Source organism: Centropristis striata, chromosome 20, assembly GCF_030273125.1.
Source record: "Centropristis striata isolate RG_2023a ecotype Rhode Island chromosome 20, C.striata_1.0, whole genome shotgun sequence".
In the NCBI taxonomy this organism is placed as follows: Eukaryota; Metazoa; Chordata; class Actinopteri; order Perciformes; family Serranidae; genus Centropristis; species Centropristis striata.
The window spans coordinates 23533726-23558297 of record NC_081536.1 but is presented as its reverse complement, the minus strand read 5'-3'; positions in this window follow the sequence as shown (position 1 = coordinate 23558297).

Below are 24572 nucleotides of genomic sequence, written 5' to 3'. Positions count from 1 at the left end.
TGCAGTGCAGCTTAAATGCAGTTATTTTCAACAACTATGCTTTTTGTTTTGTTTGCTTTTCACTGTATGTACTGTGGGAGGGCACTGCATGACCCAAGTTGTATCAGGCCATGGGGGCTGGCTCTTTTTACAGAGGATAACAGTAATAGTAGTGAAGGGTCATATGCTAAGGAAACAAAGGCAGAAATATCAACATAAAGCTTCCCAACATGGGCTTCTGTTAGCCACCAGCAAACCAAGCATGGCTGTGGCTGCAACAACACCGACACCAGTGTGTTTTTTATTACTTTCATAATACTTGTGCCTGTGCCCGTAGGAAGTATGTATTCGTATAGTTGGAGATTAAGTAGATTTTTCAATTATGGCCAAATGAGGTTGTGTGTGAAAGTGGGATGTACAATGAGGTGTAATACTCTTGTGTAGTGTTAATATACAAAGTCTATATTGGGAGACACAGAAATAGTTATTTTGAGAGAAAGAAACTTAATCATTCAACATGGTTAGACAAATAAACAGACACAGGAGGGAATAAGTTTACATGCAGCACAAACAGATGGATGTGAATAACAGAATTTGCACATTGCATGCAGACCACTACAACATCTGCAACTCCATTCACACCATCCAGCACATACACATTGAACATTGACATTCGCTGAAAACTATTAGAATAATATTGGAAAATTGAACCTTGTAGCGCACTTTAAAACTCTGAAAGATAGGTAGGCTAAATAGACTTACAGATGTGAATTGTGTAACTGACCAGGTGTAGGCCTATCACACAATGGGGCGGAGCTCCCCTAAAAGGCATCCCATCAGAAACAATGCAATGGGCACGGAGGCTAATTCTTATGGTGTGGAAGTCAGTAAAACCACCCTCATTTAAACACTGGGTTAAGGAGGTGCTTTCTATGATTCCATTAGAGAAGCTGAAATATAGTTGTGGCGGCAGAAAGGACAGATTTGTTCAAACCTGGACTCCCTTCATAGAATTCATTGAGAACGCAATTCTTCCTTAACTACTTATTTCTTAGTACACTAACCTGATGCGATCAGCTGGACCTGTGCGTGTGATATAGGATGTCCCTGTCATACCTTTATATAAGAGTATAAGTGCATCAATATGTGTGTGTTCGTGTATCTGTACATAAAAGTATAAATTGTCTTTTTTTTTCCCCTCTCTGTTTTTGCCCCCTTTTTTATTTTTTATTTATCTATTTTATTTTATTTTATTTTTTTATTTATTAATTACATTTTATTATTTCATATTCATTTTATTTTACTTATTTTATTAATTATTTATTTCGGCCTTGTGAGGGGTGGGTGGGATTGATTTGTTGTTTAATGTTACTGTTCTGTAACTTGAAAAATCTATAAATAAAGTGCTTAAAAAAAGAAACAATACAATGCTGTAACACGTCCTACATAAATAATGATATTTTGAAAAATGAATTCAAAAATCTTCAAAATCGAGGATGCACACCTTACATATGAAAGCTTAGGTCAGTCTGAAGAACGGTCAATGAGATATGCCCTAGACACACACACACACACACACACACACACACACACAGATGCTTCTTGCTTTTATAGATAGATCTGATGTAGAAACAATCTGTTATGTCTTCTTCAAAATGTTACTAAATCTTGGCTTAAACTATACTCAGAAAACAGTGCAGGCTCACTGTGATGGCCAAGGAATGACATGCTGCAGTGTGTGTGTGTGTGTGTGTGTGTGTGTGTTACTGACAGCAGGTGTGTGGTTGAGAGGAAATTGGTATATTAGTGTATGATAGAGAGAGAGAGAGTGAAAGAGATTGCTAGAAAGAGAGAGACAGGAAGAGATCCCACCCGAGGGAGAAAACACTGCATCAGTTTTACTGAGAGAGAAAGAGGGAGAGGAAGGTGTTAGTTTGGCTGCAGAGTGAAATGTCTTCTGTTAGGGCACCTAAGCCTGAAGGCACAAACCTCACTGTGTGTGCGTGTGTGTGTGTGGGCGTGTGCATGTGTGTTACAGGATGAGAGTGTGTATTTGTGTACATTGGCGCTGTTTTGTTAAACCTCTTTAACATTTAAAATCTCATGCAAATTCCCCTTTAGTCTGCTGGATTCAAATGAAGGCTTTACAATATGTGTGGGATGGTGTGTTTGCACCACATCTCCAGTCTTTCTGAAGAGAGGAGAGCAGAGATTAAATCAACTGAGTTCCCCTGACAGCTCTCTCTCTCTCTGTCTTTCACACACACACACACACACACACTCATTCTTTACCTGGAGTGCCTCAATCTAATCTTCTCCAGGTCAGACAGATGTACACGGAGCTATGAGAAGCAGGGGAACTCTGCGTGTGTGTGTGTCTTGTAGATGGGGATTTCTGCCATGTTAACCACCGCAACATGACGGATGGCAGGGCATAGACACGGACATATACACCCATTTTATAAAACCAATAACCTGCTATGGGTTGTGCTGCATGGAAAATCTATCAGAGCCGAGGCGGCGGTGCCATAACTCCCCAGGTTTAGCAGACCGCACTGTAGCAAAAATCTTTTGTTTCATAAACCGTAAAGCGTGATGAGAAGTTGAGATAATATGTGGAAACAGTTTGGAGTTTTCTTCTGTCAAGTAGTAGGCACACTTTAACTGAAATATGATTTCCATATACTGCAGCCTGTTGTGGGTTATTACAGTAATAATACCTGAGAGGGCATTCTTTATTGTGATTATGGGTATGACAGTGATTTAGAGACATACACGCACTGTCGGCAACAACACTGCAGTACTAGAACATTCCCTCCTGGGTATCATGGCTTTTATGCAGCAGTTACCAGCACATGTGCTCAGTGAAAAGCTTCCTCCGGAGGAAGCTTATGTGTACATGACAATAAAAAGGCAGGATAAAGCTAGGGAGATCATAAACTAGCCCCCTGGTTGCTAAAACCATCTAATAAAATCCAGCTAGCTATATTTTATGAGACCCTTCACTATGGTTAAAATGCCTCTTTGACCTATCAGATTGCCAGGCTGGCTGAGTGGAGGCTGTTGTAATTGACTGAGATAAACAAAAGCCTACATGATGTTGGTTCTCAAACTTGGGCTTAGTGGGGGGCTTTTACTGGGTCCAAGCAATATGATAGTTTACAGATGCACCATTTTTTTTATGTAAAGCATATGCATCATAGCCACCTATATCAATAAGTATTGATGCAAGACGGAAAAGTGTTCCTGACTTATACTACGAATAAGGGAACAGCTTGGTGCATATTTATTGGCTTAATATCTGCAGGCGCTCCTTGGAAAAGACACTTAGGATCAACGTGAGCCGAACAAAAAGATCTTCTCTCTGTGTTTTGGAACTTAATGGCAAATGTGTAAAACCGGAGTCACCCTAAAGAATCTTGTATCTTCCCATGTCCTAATAAAGTCTTATTAGATTTTGTGTAAATGGTGGAACACCTTGGACACTCTCTGACTCCATTTTCACAGAGGACAATAACCTTTTTACAAGGTTGAGACATTTTTTTCACCACTAGTCTATTCTATTCTACCGTATATGATTTAAATAGGAAGAAGGACTAATGAAAAGATGTTGATGTGGATCATGTGACATTAAACAGTCCTTAATCTAACCATAACCACACCAAACTAAAGTCAAAGCTTAACCCTCCTGTTATGTTGCAGGTCAAATTGACCGATTTCAAAGTTTGAAAATCTAAAAAAAAAAAAGTTAGAGAGTATTTTTTCGTGATTAAACTTCTTCTGCCTGGCTTAATAGGTGTAATCAACATATAAAATGAAAATGGTTCATTTCACATATTTGCATGTTTATAATACACAGATACTGTTCAATGGTCAATCTGACCCTGAACAGTAGAGGTGACTTGTGTTCATTTATCATCTCACTCAATTAAAGAAAAAAAGAAAAAATGTAAAATATGTGCATTTTTTTTAATGAAAAACAAGTGAAAAATCCTCATTGAACCATGATCTGTGAGAGGTAAAGAACACCATTGCACTAAATATTAAATGAGATAGTTAGTAATGGAGTTCATCATGAAATATAAACACTGTTTATTGGGATTTTTTGGTTTCGGACACTTTTGGATAATTAAACAAGCCCCGGGTCAAATTGACCCACTAACATTATTGCTGTTCCTGAGAAATGAACATAACAGGAGGGTTAAACAATTCAAAGCTGATAAACACAAGTATATGTATTTTAACTTGTACTTTTCAATATAACCAATTTCTGTAAGAACTACAAATAACCCTTATTTTCCCCTAAAGGCGTGAAAACATCCATTAAGCTTAATAATCTGTAATCCAACACTGAAACACAGTCTACTTGTTTTGGCTGGAGTTGAACTTTGGGTCATAAACCACTGGCATACCCATCATACCACAGGGCCCAAAGGACAAGTTGCCTTCCTAAACAAGTTTGACCTTTAGCTTCTATCCCAAACTAGATCACATGATTGACAAAGGCGGCCAAAGGCTACTGAATTGTTTACATTTTTTAAAAGTATCTGTAATGAAGCAACCTTTCAACAGCTGCCGCCTGCACACTCTAACCAGCATCAGTGGTTTTCAGAGGAGAGAATAATCATTTTTCTGATCTTGGCTGTAAATATTTGAATTATCTTCTGATCGCCTGTAGATTGTGTTTAATGTTTAATAGATAAATAAGATGCACTGTCTATTTAATTCAACCAGCTGTCATTTGTTTAGTCTTGCAAGAAAGCTGCAGCCTCTTCTGAGTGGAGCAAACCTAGAAAAACACTGATGCTCAGAGGCTCATCTGATTCTGCATTCATGTTCAAGACTGTGCAATTAAAGCATCACCTGTAGATGAGTGTTTTAAAGTGTGTAAAAACAGTTCTGCACTCACCTGTACCAGAACCAGCATGTCTACATTTCACTCTCTGTCATACATTTATTTCTGTCCAGACTTTTAAAACTTCGTAAATACAGGAAGATACATATTCAAAAGTAATACAGATGTCCCAAAAGCCTTACTGCATTTATACCTTGAAATGTCACCTGTTGCCTGGTTTGTCTGATGTGTTTCCCCTGACATAAATACAGGTAACTCCTTACTTACTTACTTTTACTGAGCTGGGGAGGAATTTACAACTAAAAAAATTCTAGAGAAATTTTGATTGTGTGCTTGCCTCTGGACCGTCATTCTCGTTGCTTAAATAAACAGTTAAACAGGGACTCTGTCCTGAGTTCACAGACACCTCAAACAAGTATCTAGGACAAACGGTTCATTAGTTAATAAAGGGGGCGTGGCTAATCAAAAGGGGCGGGACTTTATGAAATATTGTAATGTATAACTGGTCAGTGATGAACCATGCATGACAAGTTTGAGGCAGATTGGACAATGTATGGTCAAGTTATAAGTTCTCATGTTTTATGAAAAAACGCCGTGTCTGTTGAGTTAGAGCAGTATGGCGTCATATTTGAGTCAAAAGTCGCGCTAGCGATAACACATCTGTACGCGCATTTATTCGTGTCGCGCGCGCAGATTTCAACTGCCGCGCGCACTTGTTTGATCTTCGCGCACATATTCAGCAACTGAGTGAAGCAGATTCTCCTCCGTGCTCCCTCGCGGTGGAGCTCTGCTCGAGCGGAGCGAGGACTTTTTACACATTGGGGGCGGGGCCAAGGCTGACCCCAGGCCTCTTATGATTGGTCATTTTCCAGCCCTCCACGTGGTTGCCTTTTCGGTTTACTGCTGACAGCTGGTAGCGGCGGCATCATCTACACTAAACTGTGTCCTGAGTCTATCTACTGTCAGGAGGCTGACTTGGACCATAACATGCGTGGTGAAGCATGTGTAACAAATGCTCGCACATTTGGAGTACTGTGCCAGGTAGAGGACGTGCTGTCCCTGAAGGATGTCCGAGCGGAGACACTGGAGCGTCCTGTCAACAGCAGGTAACTAGGTCAAGCTAACTAACGTCAGTAATCGCCGGTGGTTTAACGTAAAATATAATAAATAAACGCTATAGTGAGACAGGAATATGATGGAGAAGATGCGAACAATGTTTCCATTTTCAATAGTTATCAGACGAAAACGTTTTAGTTTATGTCGCTCCATGCTAACGGTAATAGCTAATTACTAGCTAACATTAGCGTTAGCTAACAATGACATCAAATGGCCGACTAGGTTGAAAGAACACGTTTTCTTGTGGACGAAAGATTGTGATGCAAAACATGTCTGGGGGCATTTGGGGAAGAACAGGATCCTGATTCCAGCCTGTCATCCTCTCCATCAGAGCTGTTTCCCCCTGTTATATCATGGATTTGAGTATGCTTATGATGATTTATGAATGTTGCATGAAATTGATTGGCATTCTGAGGGATGTTGAACAGAATGATATTAATGTCACATTCTTTTAGAAGCCAGGGTATTATTCTTCTGTGACTATCAAAAGTATCAATATGCAGTTACTTCTAACATTTATGGACAATCATGCACCTTACTATATTGGCAATAACCACCTGACTTCACTTGTGTACAGTGTATAACATATTAACATAATTGTGCACTGTATATGTTACCGGCGCCAGAGCTAGGGGTCTCTGGTCCGGCAGCATGAGCCACTCAGGCAGCAGGCAATGAGCGGCTGAGCTACGTTGTAGCTAACAGTTACTGTGGATCCAAACAGAAACACGAGAGTTAGCTCTGCACATGCGCTTAATATTCACATTTCAAAATACACAACACTGTAAATACTGTATCAGTTACTTCCAGAAAATTAATAAACGCTAAATATTCACATTTCAGAATGCAGAACACTGTAAATACTGTACCAGGTACTTCCAGAAAGATATTAATAAACAACAACTCTAACAGGCAATGTTTATGGTCGGAACTGCCCTCACACACATGTACACACTCACTCTGGTTCAACCGACCTACCTGGACGGGAACGCCCACATAATAAACTCAGACGATAAAGTACATATTTCAACATTCTACCATGCTTAGCTTCTCGTCATGGCTTCACTGTATGTTGTTACATAGTTTAACCGAACCAAAAGGTACAAAATAATACATTTTACATACCTGTGGATCCAAACAGAAACACGAGAGTTGTTAGCTCATGCTACTGCTGCTCAGCAGGTTTATTCTCTGCACATGCGCAGAGCAAAGCAGAGCAGAAACTATTTGCCTGGACCCACTGGTTGTTAGAGCACCATCTACTGGCGCAAAGTGGTAATGCTTTTTACAAAACTGTTCATAAAGATTCAAATAAAAGTTCAGATATTAAAATGAAAAAGAGGTGGTGTCTGTTGACTGATAACTATAACTATATGTGGCTATTCCAGACCCACTACATATACAGCACATGGTGTAGCATAGTTATGGTTATATCCCTATATCCAATTATTTTTCAAAACATTTTCCATTTGCATCAAGTACTGTATAATGTTTTATTAATGGTTTGTATTCTGCTCTTCACTTTGTTTGTTTTTTTACTAAGTGATGTAAAAGTTGCTAGTAATAGTTATAGAAAGTGATTATGATAGAATCTCAAATACAAAAGCTGGACTAGGCTCAAATCCTGAAAATTCGCCATGTTGATTAATATAATATTCTTGGTATACTGGCGCTACTATTGGTTCATGTTGTTGAGCTGTCAGAGCTAGAGCCAATCAGAGGCAGGATAGGGCGGGTCTTAACGGAACACAGGGGTCAAAGGAACCCATGTGATCTAAGGTCAGCCTCAAGTCTTTTTTTTTAGCTAGCTACTGTCAATACTTCTGTTGAGTAAAATATTTTTCCAAAGGTAAATGATTGTGCATTGTTTTGGTTCGTGTTGGCAAAGCTTTTTTTTTATTTTTAAAATCTGCCACTACACATGGAGACGCATTTGAAGCAGTTAGGCCAAGTAAAGGAATAGCGCATTCTAAACTGCACACATCACAAGAATATAGCCTGCAAGATGTGGTGAGGGAGGTCGCGGAATTTAGGATAACCTGACTGACTGTCGTGGAGAACGTGGAGTCGCGGTAAGAAATAATAAGTAAAAATAATCATTTCTTTAGAGGTTTGCATCAGCTGTGATGAGCTCCTCTGGCCAAGGAATTAAATTATGTTGATGTGGAATTATTTGGGTTTTAAGACAGGTGTTTTTTTAAATATTACTGTGGTTACTTTTTAATTTTTGACAGTCATTTCAGACCAATCCTGAGCTGCAGATATGTTCATGTTTAGGCTCACAGTGGTGAGGGTGTTTATGAGGGCTGCTGTTTGAGGTGAAAGGTGTGTTTAATAAGAAGCTCACAGAGGGACAGAGTCGGACAGCTGCGTTTCAATTATTGTGTTTGTGTATACGGTTTGTTTTGGAGTATGGACATAGTTGATGACTTAATACCTGCTGACTTAACTTGACCTGTCTCACTGCCTGTCTGTCACTGCGGTGGATTGATGCCGCTGTACTGTAGTGAGTGTTGTGCTCTCAGTTGAGCTCCGGTTATAACGGTGGTGAAATTAAAAACACTCCAGCGTCTGTACTTAGCATTTTCTGGAGGAAGATTTCATATAGCAGAAGAGTTTTGAGTTTGGCAAGCTAGTGGCCCTTTGGTACACCAGTCTCCATCGTTCCCTCTATTATCCCTGGATACAGGGATACCGGAACAGCGGTTGGGAATCACTGGATTGGAGCACAGTTATGGGGCGAATCTGATTGGCTCCTTGTGTTTTGGCTTGATGTAAATCCTGTCCGCTGGCGGGACTCGGCTTCTCTGGTTTTTCGTCTGAGGTAAGAAGACGTGTTTTGCTAGCATACTACCGTTACAATCGTGCCTTACATTATTAGCATTTTCATATTTGCACTTTTAAACTACCGTCGAAAATTTTATGAAATGTAGTTGCAAGTTATTTGAGCTTCATTTGGACGATGTTTGTCATTTTATTTTGCTAATTTATTCGCGGCTACTGGTCTTAGGTCTGAGCTAGCGCTCTCTAGCGAGCTAGCTTTAGCATCATGTCGAAGCAATTTATAAATGGTCCATCGAGGCAGAATATCTTCACAGTAACTCCATGTTACAGTTACCATGATGCTAACAGTTGTTATAACAGTAGATGTGTCTGGTGTTAGCAAACACTATTGATTCTAAGAGTGCATTGCATAGTTTGACTGATTTGATGCTACTGGCAGACAGCCTATAATGCATTGTGGGTTGATAATGTAGGCCACAACAGTTTATGATTGCTGTGTTTTGTCTTGTGTCTATCTGGGAAGGTGTCATTATGCTCATAAAAATATAATAATGCTAAAAAATTGCTAGCTTATGCTATTTTCCCTAATTAATGCTGTCTAAATGCCATTTTTAATGTAGGGTTTGTGTACAATGTTGGCCTGACGAATTTTTTTTTAACTGTGATATGTAGCTAATTGTATGTGGATTTTGATGGTAGCTTCTTGATAATAGTCCTGTTTTTTGTGAGGATGTTTCGGTATTCTTATGTAATAAGGTGTAATAGTAATACCAATGTCATACTCATCAATGGCTAAATTTGAACATTCGGTATATTTGGACAATATTAAACTGAAACTCATGTCACTTGGTAATGAGAGGTTAAAAAGAAAATATAATCATGGGGATATACATTTAACCATGAAGTCAGGGCTGTACAAATTTACTGTAATTATGAACTGGTAGTTTACTTCACCATTTAAGATTTACATTGTGTCAATGCCAATGTTACTCACTACTGTTAGCAGACTATTACCCAAACTATTACCATTTATTTTTTCCAATTTGTCATGTCAACTGGTACCTGAAGTATGTGCTCCTGTGACTAATATTGATGTACTCTGTGTGTGTGTGTGTGTGTGTGTGTGAGAGAGAGAGAGAGAGAGAGAGAGAGAGAGAGAGAGAGATTTATTGGAAGTTGAACATGTAGGCTTAAACAGCTTTGGATTCATTCATGTGTGTGTGTGTGTGTGTGTGTGTGTGTGTGTGTGTGTGTCCTCAAGTGGTGCTGTGAAGCATTTTCGTTGTAGGCTTTAATCCTGTTTTCTTCTGATATTATTACTGCAGTAGTATTTTGATAATAGAGGTTATTATGTAATAAGGTGTATTTGTAATACCAGAGTCATAGCCATTAATGGCTTAAATTTAGTATAGGGTGCATTTGGGTACTATTACACTGAAAGCTTTTGAAAGTATTCTCCACTATTATCAGATTATTACCTAACTATTACCATGGTGTAACCGAGCTGTGGTGTCAATAGAATTATCAACTTATCCATTCATATTCATCTTCTTTGCAAGCTTTAATCCTGTTTTTCACCTCACAAATTTACAGCTTGACCATTTATAACTGGTGAGTGTTTGTCAAAGACTGTTATTACATAAACTACTTTCATAAATGATGTATTTTTTTTTTTTTTAACCCTTGTGTGGTCCTCCCGTTGACTATATACCCATGGTCCTCAGGGGTCAAAAAGGATCCCATGACACAAGACTGTTTTTAGGACATGTAGAAAAACAATATTACCAACTTTAAAAAAAAAAATCATTTTATCATTTAAGGCCCCAAAAATTGATTGATTGACCAGTCTAATGTCATGAGGTCCTTTTTGACCCCTGAGGACCATGGGTGCTATAAAAATGTATAAAGAAAGTTAAAATTGATATTATCTATAAAGGATGCAGAGGGGCACATATGCTGAAAATTTTGCTATGTTTCCAGAGGTGCTATGTGTGTATTTAATTCAAATGATTATATTCAGCTTCATACTGATTTTTATGAATAAGTGATACATTAATTCAGTTATTTAAAACATTAAGAACATATTATTGTTACATTGCTGCAATGCTCATGGTTGTCATCCTGTTCTAGATAAACACTACTTCACCTAAGAGACTTGAGTATCCAGTTCTTCGTTGACCTTCAGCATTCAGTTGTTTGTCTTCACTTTTTCAGGTAAGCAATTTAAAAAAAATGCTTTTGTAATGTTGAGAAACACTGAAATTATTATTCATAAAGAACTTTCAACCACTGTTCTGTGATGTCATGTATAGTGATATACAAATATATCTGAAGGAACGGTGTATTTGGGATAATCAATATTATTAGTATTATTCATGTATTTATTTATTTTTAAATCAGAGAATGGGGGGAAAATAGATTATTAGTACAAAAACTAGTAACTAGTAAAAGAAATTGGTAACAGTAATGTTCATTCATTAATTGACGCTTGGTCAAACTCTCATCTAATTAAGTATTGCTGTCTCATTAACATGTTGTATTTATTTATTTTGTAGGCTAAAACCTGAGAAGCCATCACCATGTTGTTGTTTGTTGTATTTCACATTATGCAGATGAGGTTCGCATGGTCTCAGTGGCAGTCGCCGGTTCGCATGGTCTCAGTAGCAGTCGCAGGTTCGCATGGTCTCAGTGGCAGTCGCCGGTTCGCATGGTCTCAGTAGCAGTTGCAGGTTCGCATGGTCTCAGTGGCAGTCACCGCTTCACATGGTCTCAGCGACAGAGTCACCAGTTCACACGTTCACATGCTCTCTCAGCGACAGAGTCGCCGGTTCGCATGGTCTCGGTGGCAGTCGCCGGTTCGCATTGTCTCGGTGGCAGTCGCCGGTTCGCATGGTCTCAGTGGCAGTCGCCGGTTCGCATGGTCTTAGCGGCAGAGTTACTGGTTCGCATGGTCTCAGAGGCAGAATTACTGGTTCACATGGTCTCAGTGGCAGTTGCCAGTTCGCATGGTCTTAGCGGCAGAGTTACTTGTTCGCATGGTCTCAGAGGCAGAATTACTGGTTCACATGGTCTCAGCGACAAAGTTACTGGTTCACATGGTCTCAGCGGCAGAGTCATCGGTTCACATGGTCTCAGCCGCAGAGTTGCTGGTTCAGATGGTCTCAGCGACAGAGTCACCGGTTCACATGGTCTCTCAGCGACAGTGTCACCGGTTCACATGGTCTCTCAGCGACAGAGTCACCGGTTCACTTGGTCTCTCAGCGACAGAGTTCGCATGGTCTCGGCGGCAGTTGCCGGTTTGCATGGTCTCAGTAGCAGTTGCAGGTTCGCATGGTCTCAGTGGCAGTCACCGCTTCACATGGTCTCAGCGACAGAGTCACCAGTTCACACGTTCACATGCTCTCTCAGCGACAGAGTCGCCGGTTCGCATGGTCTCGGTGGCAGTCGCCGGTTCGCATTGTCTCGGTGGCAGTCGCCGGTTCGCATGGTCTCAGTGGCAGTCGCCGGTTCGCATGGTCTTAGCGGCAGAGTTACTGGTTCGCATGGTCTCAGAGGCAGAATTACTGGTTCACATGGTCTCAGTGGCAGTTGCCGGTTCGCATGGTCTTAGCGGCAGAGTTACTTGTTTGCATGGTCTCAGAGGCAGAATTACTGGTTCACATGGTCTCAGCGACAAAGTTACTGGTTCACATGGTCTCAGCGGCAGAGTCATCGGTTCACATGGTCTCAGCCGCAGAGTTGCTGGTTCAGATGGTCTCAGCGACAGAGTCACCGGTTCACATGGTCTCTCAGCGACAGTGTCACCGGTTCACATGGTCTCTCAGCGACAGAGTCACCGGTTCACTTGGTCTCTCAGCGACAGAGTTCGCATGGTCTCGGCGGCAGTTGCCGGTTTGCATGGTCTCAGTAGCAGTTGCAGGTTCGCATGGTCTCAGTGGCAGTCACCGCTTCACATGGTCTCAGCGACAGAGTCACCAGTTCACACGTTCACATGCTCTCTCAGCGACAGAGTCACCGGTTCGCATGGTCTCAGTGGCAGTTGCCGGTTCGCGTTGTCTCGGTGACAGTCGCCAGTTCGCATGGTCTCAGTGGCAGTCGCCGGTTCGCATGGTCTTAGCGGCAGAGTTACTGGTTCGCATGGTCTCAGAGGCAGAATTACTGGTTCACACGGTCTCAGTGGCAGTTGCCGGTTCGCATGGTCTTAGCGGCAGAGTTACTTGTTCGCATGGTCTCAGAGGCAGAATTACTGGTTCACATGGTCTCAGCGACAAAGTTACTGGTTCACATGGTCTCAGCGGCAGAGTCATCGGTTCACATGGTCTCAGCCGCAGAGTTGCTGGTTCACATGGTCTCAGCGACAGAGTCACCGGTTCACATGGTCTCTCAGCGACAGTGTCACCGGTTCACATGGTCTCTCAGCGACAGAGTCACCGGTTCACTTGGTCTCTCAGCGACAGAGTTCGCATGGTCTCGGCGGCAGTTGCCGGTTTGCATGGTCTCAGTGGCAGTCGCCGGTTCGCATTGTCTCAATGGCAGTCGCAGGTTCGCATGATCTCAGAGGCAGTCGCAGGTTCGCATGGTCTCAGTGGCAGTCGCCGGTTCGCATGGTCTCAGTAGCAGTCGCAGGTTGGCATGGTCTCAGTGGCAGTCACCGGTTCACATGGTCCCAGCGGCAGAGTTACTGGTTCACATGGTCTCAGCGACAGAGTCGCCTGTTCACATGGTCTCAGTAGCAGTCGCAGGTTCGCATGGTCTCAGTTGCAAGTTCGCATGGTCTCAGTGGCAGTCACCGGTTAACATGGTCCCAGGGGCAGAGTTACTGGTTCACATGGTCTCAGCAACAGAGTCATCGGTTCACATGGTCTCAGCGGCAGAGTTACTGGTTCACATGGTCTCAGCGACAGAGTCACCGGTTCACATGGTCTCTCAGCGACAGAGTCGCCAGTTCGCATGGTCTCGGTGGCAGTCGCCGGTTCGCATGGTCTCAGTAGCAGTCGCAGGTTCGCATGATCGCAGTGGCAGTCGCCGGTTCGCATGGTCTCAGTAGCAGACGCAGGTTCGCATGGTCTCAGTGGCAGTCACCGGTTCACATGGTCTCAGTAGCAGTCGCAGGTTCGCATGGTCTCAGTGGCAGTCACCGGTTCACATGGTCCCAGCTGCAGAGTTACTGGTTCACATGGTCTCAGCGACAGAGTCACCGGTTCACATGGTCTCTCAGCGACAGAGTCGCCGGTTCGCATGGTCTCTGTGGCAGTCGCCGGTTCGCATTGTCTCTGTAGCAGTCGGAGGTTCGCATGGTCTCTCATCGACAGAGTCACCGGTTTACTTGGTCTCTCAGCGACAGTGTTCGCATGGTCTCGGCGGCAGTTGCCAGTTTGCATGGTCTCAGTGGCAGTCGCCGGTTCGCATTGTCTCAATGGCAGTCGCAGGTTCGCATGGTCCCAGCTGCAGAGTCACTGGTTCACATGGTCTCTCAGCGACAGAGTCACCGGTTCGCATGGTCTCTGTGGCAGTCGCCGGTTCGCATTGTCTCTGTAGCAGTCGGAGGTTCGCATGGTCTCAGTGGCAGTTGCAGGTTCGCAAGGTCTCAGTGGCAGTCGCCGGTTCGCATGGTCTCAGTGGCAGTCGCCGGTTCGCATGGTCTCAGTGGCAGTCGCCGGTTCGCATGGTCTTAGCGGCAGAGTTAGAGGTTCGCATGGTCTCAGAGGCAGAATTACTGGTTCACATGGTCTTAGTGGCAGTTGCCGGTTCGCATGGTCTTAGCGGCAGAGTTACTGGTTCGCATGGTCTCAGAGGCAGAATTACTGGTTCACATGGTCTCAGCGACAAAGTTACTGGTTCACATGGTCTCAGCGGCAGAGTTACTGGTTCACATGGTCTTAGCGACAAAGTTACCGGTTCACATGGTCTCAGCGGCAGAGTTACTGGTTCACATGGTCTCAGCGGCAGAGTTACTGGTTCACATGGTATCAGCGGCAGAGTTACTGGTTCACATGGTCTCAGCTCTGTGCTGAATTGATGCGCCGTGCTCCATCGTCCGTCAAAAATAGAAGCTCTGCACAAGTTTTGCCAGGGCTGATGGATGGCGGTGCGACGACAGACTCACTACGCAGCGGATTTTGGAGTCGGTGGAACCTCACACAGTGATTATAATGAATGCGTATTGGCTCCGCCGACGGATCTGCAGCCATTATGCATGCAGTGGAATTTCGGGGTAACAGGATGTAGTCTGGTACTCCCCATCAGGTTATAATTTTGTTGGTGAGTTACTTGGACACCCTCTTCTGTAAAGCTCAACCGAATGGGTGTAATAGTCCATAAATACAACAGAGTACACATTACCTCTGGAACTCTATGGGAAAGAGCCCATGAAATCCCAGTGTCTTTCTGAAGCTGCAATTTCCCTGCTTTTCTTAATTTGTATTATTAGCAGAGCTGAGCCCAATCAACGCCTATATACCAAAGCACTGTTTTATAGGTCTTGTATTTTTCGAAGATATCCTGATATTGAATTCTCATTAAACATTTCAGGAAGGACTTCTCAGAGAACATCCTGGTATGTAGACTTGCTAGATGGTTTCATCTGAAGGAGTTCCAAGATGGCACAGCGGATGGCAGCTTCAAAACATGGATCACCTCGTTCCACGACGCTGGACTGCACTATGAGAGGGTACGAATATCAAGCCTTTGTGGGATCACTATGAACGCCCTAAGGCGAAAAGCTGGGACAGATCTTTCCGGCAATATTGCGGGACATTTGCAGGACGGCACTATGAAAGAGGCTTTTTTGCCTTCTGTGATATCTGACTTCCAGCTCCGACAAAGTGACCGTTATCTGTAAGTAAATACCCCAATCCTCGCGTCTTTGCACTGGCTCCCTGTTAATTTTTGTATTGATCTTAAGATTTTGTTGTTTGTTTTTAAAGCTTTGAATGGACTGACCCCATAGTACATCAAGGACCTCATCCAAATCTATACTCCAGCGCTCAAATTGAGGTCCGAGGGCCAGCTCCAGCCCGTGGTGCCTAGAGCGAGACTTAAAACCAGGGGGGACAGGGCTTTCTCTGTGGTGGGCCCCAGACTTTGGAATGCCCTCCCCCTCCATGTCCCAACAGCCCCCACGGTGGAGTGCTTTGTATTCCGGTATCTATGTTCCTGACTGTCATTAATGTCACGTCTAATTTCCATCAGAGGTTGATTTAACTATGGTATATGTTCCTTTTCAATTTTCATGTCCCACACCATTACTTCTAGTTTCTGAACTGAATGTTGCAATTCTTCCAAGGGACAGGAGGTTAGAACTGAGCAGTTAGAGAGTCACCATCACATAAATAAATATCAATTAGAGCCATTGTGTTTGAGCGAACCTCTCATTCCCGGGGTCTGAAGAATTTTATATGTTCTCATATTGCACGAATAGCCAACTTTTTCTTTGTGTGCTAATTTGTTTTGACTGAATATGCTGTCACTGCTTTATATTTCTTTGCATGTTCCTCTTTGTCAGTGTGGCTCTAAAGTGAGCAGACTGTTTATTCTAGCTAAAAAAGTAATTGTATGCGTCTTCCTGTCAATCTGTCTGTCTGTGCACCCGTCTGTTTGCCCATCTGTCACCTGCCCATCTCCCCGTCTGAGTGGATCTTTGCGCTGTGCAGATCTTAATGTGAGAAACAGGAGGGTTTTTCACTCTACATTTTAAACATTCAGTTTTCACACCTTTTCCTTTTCCAGCCGCCTCACTTCCTGTCTTTCTATATCTTTTTTTTCAGAATCTTTTTGCCTCTCTGTCTGACTTTGTCTCTCTTTTCCCCCTCACAAGTTCACCTCACCTCCTTTATCCCCTGCTCTTTGTTGTCCTTTCTGTATTTCCATCTTTCCTCATCAGTGACAGCTGCCACTCACAATCATACCAGGGTTGCTATGCCAACACACCCATGTCATCAAATATTGAAGACTCATTTCCTTTCCCACACACATCATTTATTTATTTATTAAAATGATGGTAGCAGAGAGGCCTGTATCTCTGCTGCTGGTCCCTATTTTTGGGCTCTGATTTGATTCATTGCAAGGGTATTTTTTCAGAATTCATTTATTAATTTAACGTCTTATTTTCATTTCGTATCTATTTAAACAACATGTCAAAAGATACTTTTTTTTCCCCTCCTAGAAATAACTCTTTCCAAACCTAAGTGTAATCAGTAGTTTATGGCATAAATCACCAAAGCAGCCCATTAAACAGTTGATTGACAGTTTCTATTGTGTCCCTGATCAGCATATAATAAAAAATAAAGGTTTTCTTGTGCAGCCAAATAACTTTCTAATAACAAATTAATGTTTCTGGTAACAGTGAGCATGTCAGCTTTTTTTTTTTCAAAAACGCATGTATTGGTATCCCATTTTTCAAATTCATGAGTAATGAAACGTTCCCATATCTCACTGCAACAGAATGCTGTATGAAGACAAATTAGACAATTCTCAGGCAGAGAACTGTAAATACAGTTATTTGACATTGTTTGAATACTTGTGCTTGCACTCCTTATTGGATGTGATGGCTTAGACAGCATTTTAAGTATGATCTACTTTTTCTTTTCAATATAATTTGCATGCAGAAAAACTTATGTGCTCCATTTGCAGTTATTATGTTGTTTCCAATATCAGTTGCTTAAAAAACCCTCTGAACCCCAGAAACACATGTTTTCTTTAAAAGATCAGCAAGATACACTGTTTATTTCAGAGAAACTGTAAAAAAAAAAAAAAAAAAAAAAAAGCATTGTCACTGAAATGTGAACTCAAAACAAAGTTTAAAATTGTGACATTTGACATTTCTGTCAAAATGTTCTGATCTGATTCTGCTGAGATGGACCGTCACGTGACAGATAGTCAATGAAAATCAGATAGAACAGCAGGCTGTTTACACAGAGCAGAGAGGAGAGGACAGGAGAGGCTGCAAGTAGAGGTTGTAAAAGTGCAAATAGTTCAATATTAATGAAACTTGTGGGCACTTGGAAAAGTTTAAATAAAAAAAGAATAACTTGCATTTTTTTTTACTTTTTTATGATTTATGATATATTTTTTACATTTACATTATTCGAGCTGTTCCCAATTCTATCCATGATTGTGCAAAGTCCATAGCATATATTGCACTGAAATACAAGGCCACAGTGAGTAAAATTTAAAAAGAGATGCCCTGAACAGTGTGCGGTTCAAAGGGTTAAGCAACTTTGGTGTCGCAAACATTAGAAATGAATGGTCGTTTCACTCAGCACAAACTCTGGTATAAGGCCCTGGTTGCTTAGCTGGGCAGCAGTTGAGGACCAGGGCTGTACTGTACGGCTCACAAAAATGCATGTGTGTACTTAATGACTATGAAGTAAGGTGTTGCTACTTGAAGCTTGCATGCTCAGCAAAGCTTTCTTGGACATGCAGACTTTAATAAGTGCTCTGTCCCTCTCATCCTATATTTTATCACAGTAATTAGTATGGGAGGTAGGTACACTGCATCTTCTTTAAATGTTAATCACACCGAGCAGTGGGTGCATTTACAATACTCTGCACACCTGCATGTAATCTTAATCTCTGCTATACGTGCCTCTGAGTCAGCTCCCACACACTCTTTTGTAAAGCCCAGAGGTCTGCTCACCCTCCCAGGGCTTCAACTGGATCCACTCAAGAGTGAAAAACTTTGTACTGCACAGTTCTAAGGTATGAATGTGTCGAGGCCCAATAACTACTCCACATTCAAATTTGAATGTTGTAATATGCTTTGTGATATAAGAAAACTAAACTGTGAAATGTTCAAACAGAATTTATTTTGAATTTTATTTGAATATATTTTTATTTTTACAGAGAGTTGCTGGAAACATATTTTATTATTTTTCCTTCAATATCCGTCGATGAATGAAGAATAATTACCATTTTCGTTGTTATGTTTCGGCAAAGTGTACTGGTTAGCATAAGAGGGTCGTGGGTTCGAATCTGGCTCTTCTCTGTGGAGTTTGCATGTTCTCTCCTCCGGCTTCCTCCCACAGTCCAAAGACATGCAGCTTAGGTTTACTTGGTGACTCTAAATTGCCCGTAGGGGTGAATGAGGGCATGAATTGTGCCTGTCGCTATGTGTCTGCACTTTCATACTCTGGTGACCTGTACCCGCCTCTCGCCTCATGTCAGCTGGGATGGGCTCCAGACAAGAATTCAGATAATTAATTGATGTTTCAGCAACTCAGCCTCTGCTCTGTTTTATGTTTGTTTGGATAAATGAGTTAAATTGCACATTCCAACCAAGTTTTATGAGTAGCTGGCATCCGTCTGACTCAATGGTACACTGGTTAAATATATTCTGAGGCAGAGATACCTGTTCAAAGTACCCTAGATCATAGTCTACATTGCCATGTAGATATATGAATGATTTATGCCCGTAGGCTTGGTCACTGCTGTTATATCAGCGGGAGTAATAACAGTTTTAATACATTTCCATCCATATGAGCTGTAAAATCTGCAGTGTAACCCTGTGTCTTTATTCTAGTTCTGTGACTTTCCAGTGACTTTAATGTCTCTCTGCTCCACTTTAAACCTACGAGTGATGCCATTCCTGAGCACAGTGTTGGAGGGAGGTGATGATTGTGGCTTTGAGGGTTGGCACCTATTGAAAATGTTGCTTTTTTTGGACAGCCATGAGAAGGCAGCTCATTTTTATTTAATATATATAAATTTCCTTCTAATACATGCAATCGTTTATGCTCTCTTCCTCTTGCACGCATGCACAAACACACCCCCTCTCACACATAAAAAGAGTGAGAGAGGGTGAGATGTTGGATCAAACAGACTCATTTGGCCTTGGTAAGAAAGAGTCCTCTTATCTTGAAACAGCCATTTAGTGTTAATTAATCCTTTTGACTGAAACCTCCCCCTACAACATATTCTCTTTGGTTGTTAGGCTTTCATGCTTAAAGTGCTCACACTACCTCAGATAGCCAAGTTAATGAAAAATCCTAAAATCTGATTAGGCCAGCACTGGCTTTCCTCTCTGTAGCTATCTGGCACACATGCAGCAGCAGCTAGTTAATATGCTATTTTGCTTTCATGCTTAAAGAACGATCAGTGACGTGGAGATTTCACTCACTGTCCGTTTCCTCTGAGCTTCACACGGACAAACTGTGAAGATTTAAGACACTTATCCCACAAACACACAAACACCAAATTAATGGGCTTTTGCCATGGGTGCAGAGCCGAGCTGTGAAGACATGCGTTTCCACTGCAGCCTCACAGCGGGAGGACGCCGGCGCTGCTGTGGTAGCAGCTGTGTTGCTTTCCTGCTGAAAGTGCTGACTGCTCTTCAAATAGGTTTCTCTTACTTTGATATCTTTGATGCTGAAATTGTTTACATTCGTACACCAAACCTCACCGTCCGAACAGAAGAGCCTCTTCTTTGTAATTTGGCTTTGAGTCTGTAATTGCCATTCCAGCCTGCAACAAACACAGGCTATCTTTTGCTGCTTAGCTTTCATGTTGTGATGGCCAGCTGATAAGCGGTTAGAGGACTGTTGTACTCATGATAAAGCTCAATGGCCTGCACTCAAAAACAAAAAAAGAGAACTATTGCTTTGAGTATTTGGCTTTCACGGTCGCACAGCTCGCACCCATCAAGCCTTAAATACAAATAACATTGCTTTGTGTTTCAACAATGGCTAACACTTTGACAGTGTTCTCTCCTGTGTTTCATGCTAAAAGGCCCTTTGGAGTTAAAGCTACATTTCAAGAGAGATGTTGTTGCTTGAGATGCTGCTTTGCAGAAGCATGAAGCCTCTTTGTCTCTTTTAAACCTGTTTTCCCTCCTATAAGCAGTGACATCAATAAAAAAAAAAAATGAGAAAGAAAGACAAAAGAAGTGAAAAATCACACAAGTCAGTTTGATAAAAGCCTAAAAATCTTCTTTCCCCTTCAATCTCTCACACAATAACACAGCTCCGTATATACTCTCAGTGAGGAGTTAATGTGAAGTGACACAGTAATGATTTCTGAGTGTTCCCATGCTTCAGGAGTCTTGTGCAAGTTCACCAGAAGACTCACCGGCTGCACCCCTGTCAGTCAGACAAAACACAAACACAGTTCTTTGGTTCTTTTGTCCCCCTTGCATGGTTCCTGCTAGAAAAAACAGCCCTGTTACACATTCACTGTCTGTGTCTATCCAGCTGAACACCAGACAGGTCAACGCTGAGCTTTGTTGATCTTACATGGCAGAAACAAATTTGTCATTGACCTAGAAAAAAAAACTGGAATGCCTTTCAAGTGACTAGACAATTCCCAGTACAAAACCCCTCCAAGAAAAGAGAGTAAAACCTAATATATCTTGAGAGGATGGAGGGAGAATGATGTGCAACAGGTTAGTCATGAAGGTGGAGTGAAAAGCCATCCACCATTGAAAGTGGGGGATATAATACTATTTAAATATGGAGATAAGAGCGTATAAAGACATGTAGCACTTTTTAGTTTGCATGATAAGGGACAAAAATAGCTACCAATTAAGAAAGCAGAGAGAGAAGTTTGAACTTTGACTCCTGTCTCACCTCCGGTAAAATGAAATGTCAATGCCATTGAGAATGGCTTGGCTAAGGACAGGTGATTTGGTGGTTGCCTCCCTACAATATAAAAAGACACAGTTGCAAGCCATCATGAATTAAACTACTACACTACACTACTAAACTTCTAAAAAGGCATTTCACGGTAAAAAAAGAAAAGAAAAGTTCACACAGAATGTAGAGTTTTAAACAAGATATTCAAGCCCACGACAGAACTGAGTTTTCTCACTAAATAAGAAAAAAGAACTGAAAAACATCCAAAACAATAATGAATTGCTGGTTTACTGCAAAACATACATGCTCTATATTGTGTATGTGGTTTGAATGTATGTTGTCTTTGAAAGAAATTAAAAAGTGAGATAATGAGTTTTTGCTAGTTTTACTGCTCCACATTAGTCTTATTAATTAGGCCCTCTGCAACCTTCACAGTATCTCATGTGGCCCCTTGGGAAAATTCATTGCTCACCCCTGTATTATTAAGTCAAAAACCTACAAACTTAAAAAAACAACAACACTGGATAATTATTCCAAGATGCACCAGCCTGCCATGTTTCATCAAAAATAAAAGTGTCTTAAATGTCAGGTTAGACATGATATCTGACTGTTGGGAGAAAGCAGTTGAAAATGTTGGTCCTCAAACCAGAATTCACTCTATTGGTGACAATATGAAGTGTGTACTATACTGTAGATACACCCTCTTTGCAGTTAGTTCATATCTTTAGAGCAGGGATTCCCAAAGTGTGGTGCGTGTACCCCTGGGGGTGCGCGAGCTGCCTCTAGGGGGTGCGCGATATGAAAAATGTAATGGCGGTCTGATAATTACACAATTACATTTTTCCCCCCACAAAATAATGACGTGTAAATAAACATTTCCTTTGTAAAATCTAAAATCAAAAACTGTAATATCAATTAACTAATAAATGCAGGTTATTCAAAATGCACTTCATTTTAAAATAAAGCGTCGTCCATTTTTTCAACCTGTGTTATGATGACGGGTTGTTTAGCTCCACGCTCATTTAAACTTGCTGCATTTTTTGTTCACGGCTCAAAATATTATAACATTTTCCCCAACTCATGTGCTTTCTGTCTCTGAGCCTGTCATCATCCTCTTTGCTCTTAAAAGTGGAAGCTTGCGCATAACTTTGATGCATTATATTGAAACTGTGTTTCAGATTAATTCATATACGAGAGCTCATTGGTGTGATCGTGATTATTTTATTATATGTGTGTTCTGGTCATTTGAGCATGATTAAACATGCCGCCTTTAATATGGCTATAAAAAGCTTATTGCATTTTGTTTTTTTTGAAGGTGTGGGGGATTGGGGGTGCGTCAACCTATGTCAAGACATAGAAGGGTGGTGCGCGACTAAAAAAGTTTGGGAACCGCTGCTTTAGAGAGTTGTCCTTCCTGGACAACAATGTATAGGCCTTGTTTTGTTAAAAACAAAAAAAAAAACGGTGATGGTGTGGGAGGATTTAATACAAATAGAATAAAATAATAATAAAGGCTGGATTTCACATCCACTTCAAACTTTACTTTTAGGAATTTTTACTACTCAATGTTGAATTGTATCAAGGTTGCTGGTTTCATACATGTTTGTAGAGTGTGTATTTTCAATGTAATGTATCTAAAAGGCAAAATTGCCCTTTAGAGAGAGAGAACTGCATTAATATTGTATCTGATTGACAGCTGAGAATATTACTTTTTTTCACGAAGAAGACAAATCCCCACCTTTCTTATTAAGAAGAATTGCTAAATACAAGAGTTATTTTTCTCAAACATTATTCAATTTCTCTTCTATATAAATACAAACACTAAATTCAAGTGATGCTGCCACACTGAGTTAATTGGCTCTGGATGTATGGTGATATTTTCTCACAAGTGAGAGAGTGAATGTTTTGGGATTTGTGGAGGCTCCTCGGAAATATCTTGATGTGCTGCAGAGATTTGTAGAGTAACTGGGGACTGCGTGGGATCTGACTTAGTGGTTTTGACATGTTTGATATTCCCTGCGGACTAATTTGCCTTACACATAATGACAGCAACACACAATCTGTCTGCACTCCCTCTCGCAGCTTTTCCCTACCTCTGTCGGTTTTGTTTCCGTGCCTCCCCAAGGACAGTCAAATGTCATGAGGTGAATTTGTCTACTTAAGTGTTTTTTAAACTTTTTTAGCCATGAAGCAAACTGAGTACAATTAGCCTCTCACCAATGAGACCCAGTTTTATTGACCCGTGGAAGGTTGATGACCCATTTCAAGGTCCTGATCCATAAAGAATTGCTGACATGCACGGTGTGTGTGTAAAGCTTTAAATACGGTCTCCCTCTCTGGGAGCCAGTCTAATGAAAACATTCCCCGGCCATGTTGTGACCCAACAGAAACAGACCAGCATCTTATTTTAGGTCCTGAACCTTAAAAAAATGCAGGCAGTGTTTTGTCAAAGTCTGGTTTCAAACCAAAAGTGGGTCATGGGAAGATTAAAACTGGCCTTTAAATTACTCTCTAGAAATTCATGTCAGAACTCATTGGCTATGCTATGTTGCAGGACCCCTGGGTTAGCAGTTTCAGTGCAAGTTGAAGTTTTTCCACCCAAGCCTTGATTCAGCATAACCCAGTAAGCACTGAAATTCTGAAAGCCAAGAGTAAAAGAAAGTCAATACATTTATAATAATCAAACTGGTTCACACCGATCTCACTTTAAATAACACATTTACCAGCCTTGCTTTAAAGGTTTACACTCAACAGTAAAGAGCTGCTGATCATTGATTGGCTGCATTGAGCTGGCTTAAATACACGCTGCATTTTAAATAAATTTAGCAAATTGGCTAAAGAAATAACCACCAGGGAAGAATAAGTGTAAGAAACAATCTGCAGAGAATTTACTGGCAGAGGGAAAAGTTGAACTTATCTGAACACCAGCTGGCAAACTTGTTTCCTAAATGTTTCACTCTTTAAATAAGAACAAACCAAAGTGTAGCAGTAATGGTTTTATTTAGGAGCTATCTGTATTTAATCTTGGTAAAATCATTGAACTAAGAGGGAATACAAAATGCCACATAAGATTGTAATATCCAATTTGATCTGCTTATTTCAAAATTGAGTCAGAACAGTCAAAACCTCGACTAAAACTGCACATGAAGGCCTTAATTATATGATAAAATTGATATGTCACTGCTTTTTTAAAATGTTTTTCACAACAGCAGTAGGAATCTAATGCTTGGTTTTAAGTACTAACAACATCCACCCCGGAGCCACTGAGGAAG